This window comes from Phocoena phocoena, chromosome 5, assembly GCF_963924675.1.
Source record: "Phocoena phocoena chromosome 5, mPhoPho1.1, whole genome shotgun sequence".
Classification (NCBI taxonomy): Eukaryota; Metazoa; Chordata; class Mammalia; order Artiodactyla; family Phocoenidae; genus Phocoena; species Phocoena phocoena.
The window spans coordinates 3,484,487-3,499,231 of record NC_089223.1 but is presented as its reverse complement, the minus strand read 5'-3'; positions in this window follow the sequence as shown (position 1 = coordinate 3,499,231).

The following is a 14,745-nucleotide window of genomic DNA, read 5'->3' as shown; positions in this document are numbered from 1 at the left end:
AGACAAATGGAAGTGAATTCTGGAGGGACAACTCTGGAAGGAAATAGGAAAGGCTTATCACGCTAAGGACAGGGGACAAATCTGTAATTCCGGAGACGCACAGGAGATGCAGGTACTTTAAAGAATTTTTTTTTCATCAAATTAAATGGAGTAGCATATTACTATCAATCCTTATTTTATAAAGAAAAGTGCCCAGTAAATTAGAAAGCTATTTGAGTTGAAAATTGATTTTAATTTTAGCATTTAACATATGGTTTGGATTTCAATTTGTTTTTGGAGAACCCATAGGCATGATGTTCGTACTTTTTCTCAAGTGGTATAAAACTTTATTGTGGCAATGCTATCCTGAGGAAGCTATTCACCTGTTCTTTAATAGAGTCTGTCTTCCAAAATCCCAAACAAACACAATCACTGTTTTCCTTGCTAAAAGCTATGCTTGTGTTATCACAGTGCTTTAATTTACCTCTACCAAATTATACTTTAATTTGAACCCCACCAAAATCTTCACTGCCTCACTTTAGTTTTATTAATTATACTTTTCCTTCCATTATCCACATAGTCACTGCTTCTGTGACCTCATTAGCTGTTCTGAGGCAAGTCAGAGGTGAACCCGGCTTACAATGATGTTCTCATGAAAAGAACAGGTCGTCAGTTGTTAACTCATAAGAAAACTATGTCAATAATAAATAGAACATTGATTTATCATCTCAAACCAGTCAGAAAGGCCATCATCTAAAAGTTTACAAATAAATGCTGGAGAGGGTATGGAGAAAAGGGAACCCTCCTACACTGTTGGTGGGAATGTAAATTGGTGCAGCCACTATGGAGAACAGTCTGGAGATTTCTTTTAAAAGCTAAAAATAGAATCACTATATGATCCAGCAATTCCCCCTGGGCAAATATCTGGAGAAAACTCTAATTCAAAAAGATACACACACTCCAATGTTCACAGCAGCACTATTTACAATAGCCAAGACCTGGAAACAACCTAAATGTCCATCAACAGGGGAACGGATAATATGCAATGGAATACCACTCAGCCGTAAAAAAAAGAATGAGATAATGCCATTTGCAGCAACATGGATGGAACTAGAGATTATTATACTTAGTGAGGTAAGTCAGACAGAGAAAGACAAATGCCATATGATATCACTTATAAGTGGAATATAAAAGAAGATACAAATGAATTTATTTACAAAAGAGACATAGATTCATAGACACAGAAAACAAACTTATGGTTACCAAAGGGGAAAAGGGGGGGAGGGATAAATTAGGAGATTGGGTTTGACATATACACACTACTATATATAAAATAGATAACCAACAAGGGTTTACTGTAGAGCACAGGGAACTCTACTCAATATTTTGTAATAACCTATAAGGGAAAAGAATCTGAAAAAGAATAGATACACGTATATGTATATATATAACTGAATCACTTTGCTGTACAGCAGAAACTAACACAACATGGCATATCAACTATACTTCAGTTAAAAAAAAACAAAAATAGAACTTCATTCACCACACGCAGGCCAAGTAGAGAAGCATTTAACCATTGCGCACCTTCACCTTTCACTTAGTTTGAGTTTTTTTTTAACTGTTCTTTTTGTCAGAAAACTCAGCTTATATTTTTCTTGCTTTCCTACCTTCCTTTGACCATGTTTCCTCGCCTCTGTCGTGCTGAAATTCACTGCCCTCTTGCATTCAGTCATTCATCCACATCTAGGCACTTCTGTTCTGCCCGCAAACAGGATTTTGCTAACATTTTCTCCTTAGGTTCCATCCATTATTGCAATTACTGCTCAATCTTCTTTCTCCCTCATTTTCAACGTCTTTAGAGTTCAGTACCCATTCATTTTCTCTCAACTTTTCCTTATTGCTTACTTTCACGAGAAAAGTAAGGGAAGGAGGATTTAACAAAAAAATCAGTTTTTATGGAGGACTTGTATTTCCACTTTGGTGTACGGCCAGATAGAGCGCCCTATTGAAACTGGATGTTTTTTCTATTAAAAAAAGAGCACACAAAGCTATCCTTTCTTATGAAGAGAATCAGAATCTACTAAACCGCAGAATATTCAAAACCGAGAGACCTCGAATGCCCTTTAGTCCAACACTGCTCTTTCACAAACGAGGGCAAAAGGAAGCCAACAGCTATTGATCCTTTGTGTGTGTCAGGCTTTGTGTCTTGTGCTGCTCTTGTAATTGTTGTTGTTAGTCTTTTGTACTTGTTAACAAATATATCCTCATAATCATCCCAAGAGTTAAATATTCAATTTAATACCGGAAATATTTACGGAACACCTCGGTGTCTCGTCCTAAGGAGAAAATAAGAAACCGCCAGGCAAGGAGCACCTTTTATTTTCCACGTGCTCGATACCGCACTTCATTTGTCACTTGGACACACACATTATTGATCCATTTTGCAGAAGATAAACCGAGCCTCAGAGATAAGTAGTCACTCACCAAGGATCACAAAGCTACGAAGAGGCAGAGGGAGAATCTAAAACTAGGTCTGTCTCAAGCCAAAGTCTGTTTTCGTTCGGTTGGTTGCTTTTTGCTTTTACCATTCAGGGCTGTCTGCTCAGAACAAGCTCGACCGTGTCCATTTCTCAACCAGATGACGCATGGCTGAAGAGGTCCCAAACCGAACGACAACCTGACCTTCTAAATTCTGACCTTCCAGCTTTGCCACCTGCCTACCTTCATTATATGGACCATTGTACCTGTGCTGTGACTGGTGGGGCATGAACTTTGTGTGGGTGTGATATATTTAATTAATGCATTGGTGATGTTATCAAAACAGAAGAAGAGGAAATAGATTTGGGTAATGAATTTTTAAGGACCCCCCCTTTTTAAATTAATAACTATCATTATTATTTTTAAAGATATAGCCTGATACTTATTCCACTAAACAAAAGTCTCTCTCTTTTGTAACTTTACTTCTAGTGATTTTAGTTACTTTTATCATTTTCTCCATTCCCTTTCTCCACTCCCTCACTCAATAACGTGTGATTCATCTTTCTGATCCAAGAACGTCTACTGCTTTTCCCTTAACAACTCACTAGTGTTAATGACATAAAGTCCAAATCCTTCGCTCCTTTATTTTTTGGAGAAAACGAATAGTAAACCATTACTTCAAACTTAAGAAGTCTCTTAAAATAGATAATACTCCTTGCGAAATACCTATCAAAAACAAAATCCCACACATTTAGTTTAGGTCTTGAACCTCTTGGTAGTTAAACATTATTGACTCAGTTCTGTCATATCTACTCTGCCTTTGATATTAGATCAAGACAGTTGGGTTAAAAGATTTTCCTCCTATTTGCTATCAGTCTCAGGCTATTAAGTTGCATTGGCACAAGTGCTTCATCCTGTAACCACGTAAGAGAACGTGTACATACACACTGATAAAAAAACAAAAGACACTTAGATAACACAGCTGTTATCTGCTCAAGGAAAACATTTCTGTTTACCTTACCCTGGTCAAGTGGGAGTTCCCTGAGGGAAAGGATTTTGTTTTAATCATTCATACCTGCTATTATTATTATATTATTTTTCACAACTTTCAGGAACTAAAGAGGTTGAGGAATGAACAAAAGCAGAAGGGAACTAACTTCACTCATTTAATGCTTTTTTTTTTTTTTTTTTTTTTTTTGCGGTACGCGGGCCTCTCACTGTCGTGGCCTCTCCCGTTGCGGAGCACAGGCTCTGGACGCGCAGGCTCAGCGGCCATGGCTCACGGGCCCAGCTGCTCCGCGGCACGTGGGATCCTCCCGGACCGGGGCACGAACCCGTGTCCCCTGCATCGGCAGGCAGACTCTCAACCACTGCGCCACCAGGGAAGCCCAATGCTTATTTTTTAGAATCTACTCTGCCTCAGAAACTATGCTATGAACTTGACTTACACGATATTTTTGGTCTGCATAGCAAGTTTGAGTTGGGTTTGGTTATACCATTTTTGAATAGGAAACCAAGTCTTGGGATGGCTTTGCAACTATTTCTAGGTCATACACTTAGAAAATGGTGGAGCTAAAATTTGAAGCCAAGCCTGTCTATCTCAAAAGTCCATGCTTTTTCCATCTCACCAGGCTCCTTCATGCAAACAAACAAAACCCATAAACGTAAATTACTTACTTTATATTGATAAACAATATAGACCCTTATACAAACCAGTTACCTAAAATTGCATTACTGAACGTCGTTATATAACTAACAACTATAGTCTGAGGCACTCAATAAAATGATGAATTTATTAAAGGCTTCAGTCTTGCTGAGTCTGTCTCTGTCACCTCATATAAATAACAGTCTGCAGTGAAATCTGTAACAGCTTGAAGGCAAAGAGTCTGCATTTACAGATACCAGAGTTATTGCAGGAGCTAAACCCAGACACATGTTTCCACAGGATAGACAGATCTCCACCCTCTCCCCTAAGACAGGAACCAGCCAGGCTCTTCACCTCTCCTTGGGCACTGCAATAATATGTGGTAGCACCAAACTTGCTTAAATAACACACTTTTCCCTCACGGGTAACACCCAATTGAAGAGGGCCTGCAATGGCATTTTATAGCTTACTTGCTCTAGCCAGGAGTGAATACAGACGCATCAAGTTGACTTGTTTATTTTAGGAAGGAAGTCGCCCTATAAATACTGGGCTGGTGGTAACACAGTCCTGGGTCTGTCCCAGGCATCCCCTGATGCAGGCGGCCAAGGGCCCGGAGGAGGGACGGGTTCCAGGGAAAGGCTCCTGCAGAAGGAAAACAGTATGAGATTTGAAAGAGGGCACAGAGAACATCTTCAACACTGATATTTCACAAGAGGAAACAAGGCTGAGAGGTCACTCGACTTTCCCAAGATTGTTGACACGTACGAGGCACAGTCAGTTCTCAGATACCTCCAGCTACACGAAGCACCTGAGAGAGCTCAGGGGAAGGTAAAGCTCAAAGCCCCAAACCCAAACGGAGACGCTAGCCAGAGCCAGGTTACTGAGTCTGGCTGATCTGATTGGTACAACTCTACAGAAAGCCAAAACAATTTCCAATAATACGCCAAAGGTTTTTAGTAGTCCATGAGGGATTTTTACTTTTCAACTGACTTTCGTTTATACATAGTCTGCTTTTTATTTTTCACTCTCCTTCTGCTTGTTTGTTTGTTTTTTAACAAACCAGACTATTTTTCTGATCCAGGGTCTGCACACCCACATTTCTCAAGAATGTACATCCCTATTTGGTTTCCTTTCTTACAGAAGGGCTCTATAGAGAATATCAATCTCAAAGAACTAAAACTGAGTCTCTTATCCCAATGATATATTCATCTAATGTGGAGAATACAATTTCTGTTGAAACTATTCAAAATAAAAAGTAAGAAAATGGAGAAAATGATATCAAATGGCCTATCTTATATTTTTCAAAACTGCCTGATATTGAAGTGAACTGAATTAACCATGTGTCTATTATCTTTTCTCCAGTTTCATCTTGCACTGCTCTCAAAACAAACATTCTGTGTGATTGTAAATTATCTGCACCTTAAATGGATATATTTGTCTTTCTCAAAAACAATTGAAAGATTTTTACTTCCACATCTATGCTCATCCTACACACCCCACTCCAGCTGCTCCACATTTTTCCAAAATCCATTGTATTTACCCCATTTCTACTTCCATATTTATGCTCGTTCCATGCTCTGCCCTGAAAGACCAATCTTTTAAATAGCCACATCCTACCCAAATGTTACTGAACACATGGAAGATGACTTCTTTTCTACCGTCTTTATCAGACTCTCAAACCACAGAAACCTCTCCTTCCTTTCTATATCAGTAGCACTTATCATTTCTGTCATCTAATTGACACTTAGGAAATCCTACCTGAATTCAGTAAATACAGGGAACATAGCCCCCAGGATATACTTTGGCCTTTGACATCAGTGTCAGTGTCATGGAGACCGTCATTATTATAGTTATTGCCTTTGGGGTAAACAGTGATATGAAACATCCTTACAGTCAAATAGAGCCAGAGAAGAAAAAGACAGTAAATGTCACTTGGTAAACAAGGAGCCTGTTTGTTCAGAGGAAAGGAAGTTGCTGCTGGGCCAGAAATCTGGTCATCCTCCTGGACTCCTCCGACATTGTCATCAAGATGCAATTAACCATAGCTGCTTAGTATTTCTCAAACCTAAACCCCAAACTCTTGCCCCACTGGTAGCCATGTTACTCATCCCATCATTCAAAACATATTTATTAAGCATCTACTGTGTGTCAGGCACTATTCTAGACGCTGGAGCTACATGGTGAATAAAAAAATTAAATGGTTGCCCTATTGGGACTTATATTCTAATGAAAGGAATCAGATAAAAAGTAATAATAATAGCAAATTATAAAATATATGAGAAGATAATAATTTCTAAGGGGGAAAATGAATCAAAAGAAGATAGTGCCTACCGAGTTCAATTTCTCACTAGGATGGCTGGGTAAGAGCTCACTGAGAAAGTAGAAGTTCAGCAATTATGGGAGGAGCCAGACCAGCAGATATCTGACAGAAAAGTATCCAATTCCAGACAAAAGGAACAGAAAATACAAATGGCCAGAGTTGAGGACAAGCGTGTCAGGATTGACAAGCACGTGGAAACCAGTGCGGCTGAGAAGTGATGAGCCTAGGAGGAGGTGACGTCAGCGGGGAAGTGGGGGAGGGGAGGGGTCACTAGAACTCCGCGTCTACTCCGACTGCAATAAGGATCCACCCCAAGGTTGTGAGCTGCGCAACGATGCCATCTGACTTGTTTGTTCTCTAGGGAGAACAGACTGTAAAAGGGTCTACAGTCTGTTGTAATAGATTAGGTAACTCAGAACAATCTTCCTGCTGAGAACTAGAAGAGCAGGATTAAAAAAAAAAAAGCATGGGGCTTCCCTGGTGGCGCAGTGGTTGAGAGTCCGCCTGCCGAGGCAGGGGACGCGGGTTCGTGCCCCGGTCCGGGAAGATCCCACATGCCGCGGAGCGGCTGGGCCCGTGAGCCATGGCCGCTGAGCCTGCGCGTCCGGAGCCTGTGCCCCGCAATGGGAGAGGCCACAACAGTGAGAGGCCACAACAGTGAGAGGCCCGCGTACCGCAAAAAAAAAAAAAAAATTCTCCAATTTAAAAACAAAGACTGTCAGACTCACTTTTTTTTTTAATGCAACTATATGCTGCTTAAAAGAGATGCTTTTAAAGTATAAGAACGTAGAGTGGCTGAAGTAAAGGTAGAAAAAATATATATATTTTCTGGTTACCTATCAATCACTTCTCACGTTTAAAAAATCCCCTTCTACTTGTACTCTACGATTACGGGGCTGGGATCCCGCAAACTACATTTCTGGACTGCCAAATGGATTTCTGTTAGCTTTCCAGTAAGAGTCACTAGAGAGAATTTGCAAGGTCAAAGAAAGCGGGAAAGGGCTGCCTTCCCGTATCCCTATTTGCATTAAGAGTGATCAGTGTTAGACGGTTCCGAAGTGGCAGGCCGAAGCCGTCAGCTTCCACGGACTCTCCCAGGAGCAGCCTCATCAGGACCCGCCGCGGACCGGAAGGCGCTGGGAGAGCTGGATCTGGGGTCTGAGCAACAGCTCCACTGACTGCTCCTCCTTTCCTGAGTGGCTCCATTTCCCCCCAAGATCTTAGCAGCAGCATCTCTCCAGGGCTCGTCCTTTCACCTCAGCTTTGTTTGTTTGTTTGTTTGTTTGTTTCCCAGGCTAAGAATAGTAGCCGCTTCCTACAGGCATCATCTCTGGGTTACCTCAGTATTCCCTCTAGCACGTCAGCTCTCTAAACCTATGTGACCAATTCCCCTCACTAAATCTCCTTCTTGAACTATCTAATGGTTTTTTGTCTTCCTGACTGGAAAATTGGTACCATGAAAACACTAACCAAAGGAAAGCCGGTATAATAACAGATGAGGTACACTTAAATGAAAAAGCCATACTAGAAATAAAGAGATATTTTATAAACAGTAGTGCACTACTAAAATATTACAGTTCTAAATACATATATACCTCATAACATGTCCTCAAAACTTATAAAGCAAAAAAGAACGAAGGAAAAAGCTAGGCAAATCCATAGTTATAGTGGTAGTTTTTTTGTGTGTTTTTTGCGGTATGCGGGCCTCTCACTGCTGTGGCCTCTCCCGTCGCGGAGCACAGGCTCCAGACGCACAGGCCCAGCGGCCATGGCTCACGGGCCCAGCCGCTCCGCGGCACGTGGGATCCTCCCGGACCGGGGCACGAACCCGTGTCCCCTGCATCGGCAGGCGGACTCTCAACCACTGCGCCACCAGGGAAGCCCTAGTGGTAGTTTTTAACAAACCTCTTTCAGAAACTGCTAAGAAATAATTAAATATTGAAATGAGTTGGGCAACACAAGATCAGAAAGGCAGGAGCAGGAGGAAATGACAGAAAAGCGAACTTGCGGTCCTTTGCTGTGTCTAAGCAAGAGATGGTGGAGGAAAGCTTTAGGGCTGTAGCTCGTGGAGGTTAAGAGAAGTGGTTGGTCTCTGTGTCTGTGAGGTTGTTTCTGGTTCATAGATGGGTTCGTTTGTGCCGTATTTTCGTTTCCACGTGTAGTGATATCCTATGGTATTTGTCTTTCTCTTTCTGACTTACTTCACTTAGTATGATAATCTCTAGTTGCATCCATGTTGCCGCAGATGGCATTATTTTGTTCTTTTTTATGGCTGAGTAATATTCCATTGTATATACAAACACATCTTCTTTATCCATTCATCTGTGGATGGACATTTAGGTTGCTTCCATGTTTTGGCAATTGTGAATAGTGCTGCTGTGAACATAGGGGTGCATGGATCTTTTTGAATTATAGTTTTGTAGGGTTATATGATCAGACTTGTGGTTGACAAGGGGGTGGGGGGAGGGAGGGGGATGGACTGGGAGTTTGTGTTTAGTAGATGCAAACTATTACATTTAGAGTAGATAAACAACAAGCGCCTACTGTATAGCACAGGGAACTGCATCCAATCTCCTGGGATAAACCATAATGGAAAAGAATATTGAAAAAGAATGTATATATGTGTAAAACTGAGTCACTTTGCTGTACAGTAGAGATGGGCCAGCATTGTAAATCAACTATACTTCAATTAAAAAAAGGAAGAAATTTTTTTAAACAGAGAGAGAGAAGTGGTTGGGTTCTTGATATATTTCAAAGGCTGAGCCATTGGTGAGAGGAAGAAAGGGGTAAAGATGACATGTAGGTAAATGGAAGGATGGACTTGCCATGGGGTGAGCTGTGGTAGACTTTGTGATAGTAGGTTTGGGAGAGAGGATGAGAGTTCCGTTTAGACATTTGCATTTGAAATGTCTTTGATTTCTTTCTGGGTTTGGTCCCTGCTTCCTCTTCGGTCTTCTCTCTCACCCCTCAGTCCCTTGCTCCTTGCTTTTGCCATTCTGAGCTAGTTGCAGCTCTGCAGACTCTTTCTTACCTCCAGGCCTTTTACACACTGTTCTTTATACTTGGAATATCTTCCCTCTCTTTGCCGGCACACGTGGATTCATCTTTCAGCCAAGTAATCATATTCTCCAGGAATCTTTGCATCCTTTTATATGCTACCATGATCCTTACGTTTACCACTGCTGTACCACTTATTCTATATTTTAATTTCTCAGTTATTTCTCTGCTTCACACACTAAACCAAAAGCCTCCTCAGGGGCAAGCAGCAAGACCTGTATGCACGCCTGACCCAGAGGTGCCTGATACATTCCTTAGTGCTATGAAAAGCCTGTTCTATAGATAAATTCTCTAGTTAAGACACAGAAACACTACTGTAAGGACATATGGCTCCCCAAAGATTGGAAAGCACAGCTTTAAATCTCCCTCTGTGTGTATCCTGGAAATTTAATTCTGAGGTATGAAGCTATCACATAACAATTGGAAAAAAAAACAACTCACTGAAAACCTAGGATACACATTAGCTTTTGAATTGGATACACCTTGTACACTGGCCCTCCACGGTGGATTCGTGGCGACTCCTACTAAAAACGTGCAAAAATGCTCTTTATTTCCTTTGGTGTAAGGGATGTATAATGTTTTATTCTCAAGTGTATGAAAACAAGGAAGCTAATTATGAATAGCATTGTCAGAAACTTTTCTCCTACAGAGAAATAAAGGATCCCATCGTCACTGGAGTTTGAAAACTGAAGTTTACTTTCCTGACACGGTTGGTTTCCGACGTCCCTGTAGTACAGCACTGCAGTGATGCCTGCTGCATTGACATTTTAAGACACAGGGGTCTTCTCTTTCTGCACTGCTTCAAATCTTCCCATTTGACCACAAACCTGCTTCATCTTTCCTAGGTAAGGCTTGCCACCTAGATTCCATCTAGCCAGCCAATGTTTCTCAGATTCAGAGAGGCTGTAGCTACCTACTTCCTTAGATGTGAAAAAAAGATAAATCTCCAAACAGACAAGCACACTTGAGTTGACACTGAAGGAAGGGGCTTTCACATCTAAGAGTCTCAGATTTGGAAGAAACCTTGAAATTAAACTATTTCAGGAAAAAAAAAACTATTTTCAAAGCTAGTACATTAATTTTTTCATCTAATTCATAACCCCAATGATATATGTAAAGGGGGAAAAGCAACAGATTTTATCCAGAAATTAAACCTAAACCTCCTGTTCTTAAAAGCTTATATAGCTATGCTTCATAATTATTTTGTATTTTTTACTGTATATAATTTTAAAAACAGGTAAATGGCCTGTATCAGTCTAATTGCTGCGTGCCTCTTGTTACATTCACCCCTTTGGGTAAGAATTACACATCTGGCAGAGGTGCGCTCCTTGCTGACTTTATACAAAACATCTCCAAAATCCAACATTCCTTTGATGTTGGTGTTTAGCTTTGTGTTAGAAAGCTCAATGGGAGGGAGAGAAAGAGGTAAGACCAAGACGAGTCCTAATGGAAGAAACCTATCTCACAAGAATCTATAACAAGAAACAAAACAGGCGTGTTGCTAGGCAAAGTATTTTTTCTACTGCCCTATTCATGCCCTTTTCAAACGTCTCATTTATGAGGCCAAAGCAGCTGCCACTGCACTATTTTGTAAGCCAGAGCTTTTCTATTTATTCTCTCCCTGCTCCTTAGAGATCTACATGTTGCTGGGTTTTGTTTTGTTTTCTTCTCCTTAACATACTAAAAGCATAATACGGATATGGGACACTTCTTAATTAGAACATAAAGATCTTTAATTTTATATGCAGATTATTTCAGCAATATGAACTTATCCAAAGAGTAGACATTTAGTAAAAGATGTAAAGTCACTGAAAGAGAGAAAGATACTGTCTTTAACTATTAAGAATTGTACAGGGCTTCCCTGGTGGCGCAGTGGTTGAGAGTCCGCCTGCCGATGCAGGGGACGCAGGTTCGTGTCCCGGTCCGGGAAGATCCCACGTGCCACGGAGCGGCTGGGCCCGTGAGCCACGGCCACTGAGCCTGCGCGTCCGGAGCCTGTGCTCCGCAACGGGAGAGGCCACAACAGTGAGAGGCCCGCGTACCGCAAAAAAAAATAAAAAATAAAATTAAAATTGTACAAAGGCAAGAAGGACAGTAAAATTTTATTAATGTGCGCTAATGAACATTTAGAAGAAACTGGGGGAGGAGGCATGGGAAGGTAATGATCAGGAAGTAAAGGCTGGCACCAAGCATCCCTCTCTGTGAACCAAGAATTCTCTCTGCTCCCATAAGCCTAGATCAGATTTCCATTTCCTTTGTTTTTTTAATTTTATCGTTCAAGATATTTTTAACAGATTGCATACAATAAATTTTTCGGCCACTATCAATTTTCTGCATCCAGGTGATTACACATAGTATAAAATAAATGGTAGAAATAAATGTTTAAATTACATCTAGATGTTTTTGGATATGCTGCTTTTATCAACATTTATATTCTATTAGGAAAAATTGTAGAAGCATCTGAAAAGAATTCTAAGCCCCAGAGTTCTTGTCAATTCTATTATTTCAGTCAAAGGCAATGCTCATTAGAATTACAAAACAAATTTATGCAAAAATAAGTTTAAATCCATCCCCAAAAAATCTCTGTTACTGAACCTAAAATTGACTTGCCTATGTTCTGAATTAAACATTTCAGTCAAGTCGTACAAGGCCTGTTAAAGCAATACATGACCAGATCTGTCATGTTATTATGTCAAATACAGCAAAGATCTATAGGTCAGTCATCGGACTGTTTGACTTCTATTTTCTGGACAGGTGAAACCTCTTAACTGAATCCTACACTTAATTATCCCCAAATCCCAAGCTATATCTTTTGATCCCTATCTCAACTTAAAATTAAATTCATTTTCTGGTGTTCCGTGTCAGTTTGCTTCAGGCTTGACTTAGAGCTTTATGAATAGCATTTACTATTTGCTTGCTGACCACATCAGTGGTTCTGATCCTTGTGGGTGATTTCCACAGGCTGGAGGTGTGTTGGGAAGTAGGAGAGCGAGGTGGACTGGAGGATGATTTCATGCAGCAAAACTCAGCACCCTCACACTTGAAGCCAAAACAAATATTCTGAGTAAGAAGTAACCTCCTGGATTCAAGTAGCGCATTTGATGTGAGGATACAAGGATGTCTGACACGCGTGCCGTTTCTAATCTTCCTGCAGCAGTCTACTTCTGGACTAAGTGCCCCTACATTGCGGACACAAAACTTGATGGTGGTGATATAAATGGTGAGTCCACCCTCATGTATGTATGTATTTATTTTGGACAACACTCCAACTGATTTGTTGCTGAAAGTGAATTGTTTTCTCGGTTGAAGTTCATGTCCAGAAACAGAGAATGATGGCAGCAAGCCCTAATCAAAGCCCTCCAAGGGGAAAGGGTGGGGGAGGGATAAATCAGGAGGTTGGGATTAACATACACACTACTATGTATCAAATACATAACGAACAAGGACCGACTGTAGAGCACAGGGAACTCTGCTCAGTATTTTGTAATAACCTATAAGGGAAAAGAATCTGAAAAAGAATAGATAGAGATAGATATATGCATAACGGAATCACTTTGCTGTACACCCGAAACTAACATGACACTGCATATCAACTATACTTCAATTTTTTAAAAAAGTCAAAGAAAAAATTTTAAAAAGCACTTCAGTATTTTTTGTATTAAAAGAATGGGGGGAAGGAGGTAGCACTGAAAGGAAATAGGTCTGCGTCACAGAGTAGAAAACTGACCAACAGGCTGTAACACCCAGTAGGAATTAGTTACCCTCCATCCCCAACGCTTAATGGTCTCTGAAATTTCCAACACTGCTGATAACGCTCCCTCGGCGTCTGGAACTGACACTGCCCTGCTGTTTCCTACCATTTTCGTTACCTTCCTCTGCTGGGTGCTAATCAGAATCCCTGGATACAGAGTTTGGAAAGCTGTATTCTCCTATGCTACCAAAGCGCGATTTTTATTCAGGAGAAAGAATCTGTGCCTCGAAAGTTCTTGCGCCGCATGTTTCCTCTCTCTGCACGGTGAGGACAGCTGCGTGCAAGGTGGTTTTCTCCAACTACCACTTAAGTATGTATGAACCACAACTCTCTCTGTCCAGCCCAGAATATTCTCCAGGTCCACGTTATCAACATTCTACTAGATACCTGCACTTACACGTCCCATTGGAATCATAATCCACTAACACAGGGGTCCGCAGCCCCTGAGCCACAGACCTGTACCTGTTAGGAACCAGACTGCACAGCAGTAGGTGAGCAGCGGGCGAGAAAGCAAAGCTTCACCTGTATTTACAGCCGCTCCTGGTCGCTCTCGTTACCGCTCCGCCTCCTGTCAGCATTACGGTGAGTGATATAATTATTTCATTATATATTACAACGTAATAGTAATAGAAATAAAGCGCACAATACATGTAATGCGCTTGAATCATCCCGAAACCATTCCCGCCCCTCGTCCGTGGAAAAACTGTCTTCCACGAAACCGATCCCTGGTGCCAAAAAGGTTGGGGACCGCTGCCGTATCACACACACACACACACACACACTCAAATTTGTGTTCGTAATTCACGGTTCTTGTCTCAGACACTAGCAGTGATACCTGCCCATGTCACCCATTCCCTACCCTAGGAGTAATTTTAGACATTTCTTTACTATGCTCAATGAAGCACAGAGTTCAGGTAATTCTATCTTTTGACAATCTGTATTTAGTTCAGGATCTCATGGATTCTGATTTGGATTACTGAAGGATCCTTCTAACTGGTCCCCCCATCTTGAGCAACAGACATCATGGTACTGTAGGAAAAGTTGTCACTTCCTCTTTGACTGGCCTGGGTAAGCGATTTAATTTTTCTCCTCCTAGAGTAAAAATTATTAAAGTAGGTAAGCAGGTAAAGCACCTAGTACTGTACCTAGAAAGAATAAACACTTGCTTTTTTGTAAATCAACTATACTCCAATGAAAATTTTTAATTAATTAACTAATTAAAAAAAGAAACACTTGCTTTTTTGACTTCAGAGTGGGGAAGCCTTTTTTCAAAGGGGGGAGCTGTTTCAAAGTGGGGGAGCTGTTTTCAAAATGATTCTTCTAAAATGCAAATCTTACTTTACGCAATTCACAGTCATGTCATTTGCTTATAAACCTCTAGTGATTGTTCAAATGAAGCTAAAAATCCTTAGCATGGCATTCAAGGCCCTTCATGCTTCGCTCCTGCCATTTTTTTCTCATGGCCTGTCTTTACGCCAGTTCTTTTGCAAATGCCATTACTTGTCTAAGAATTAG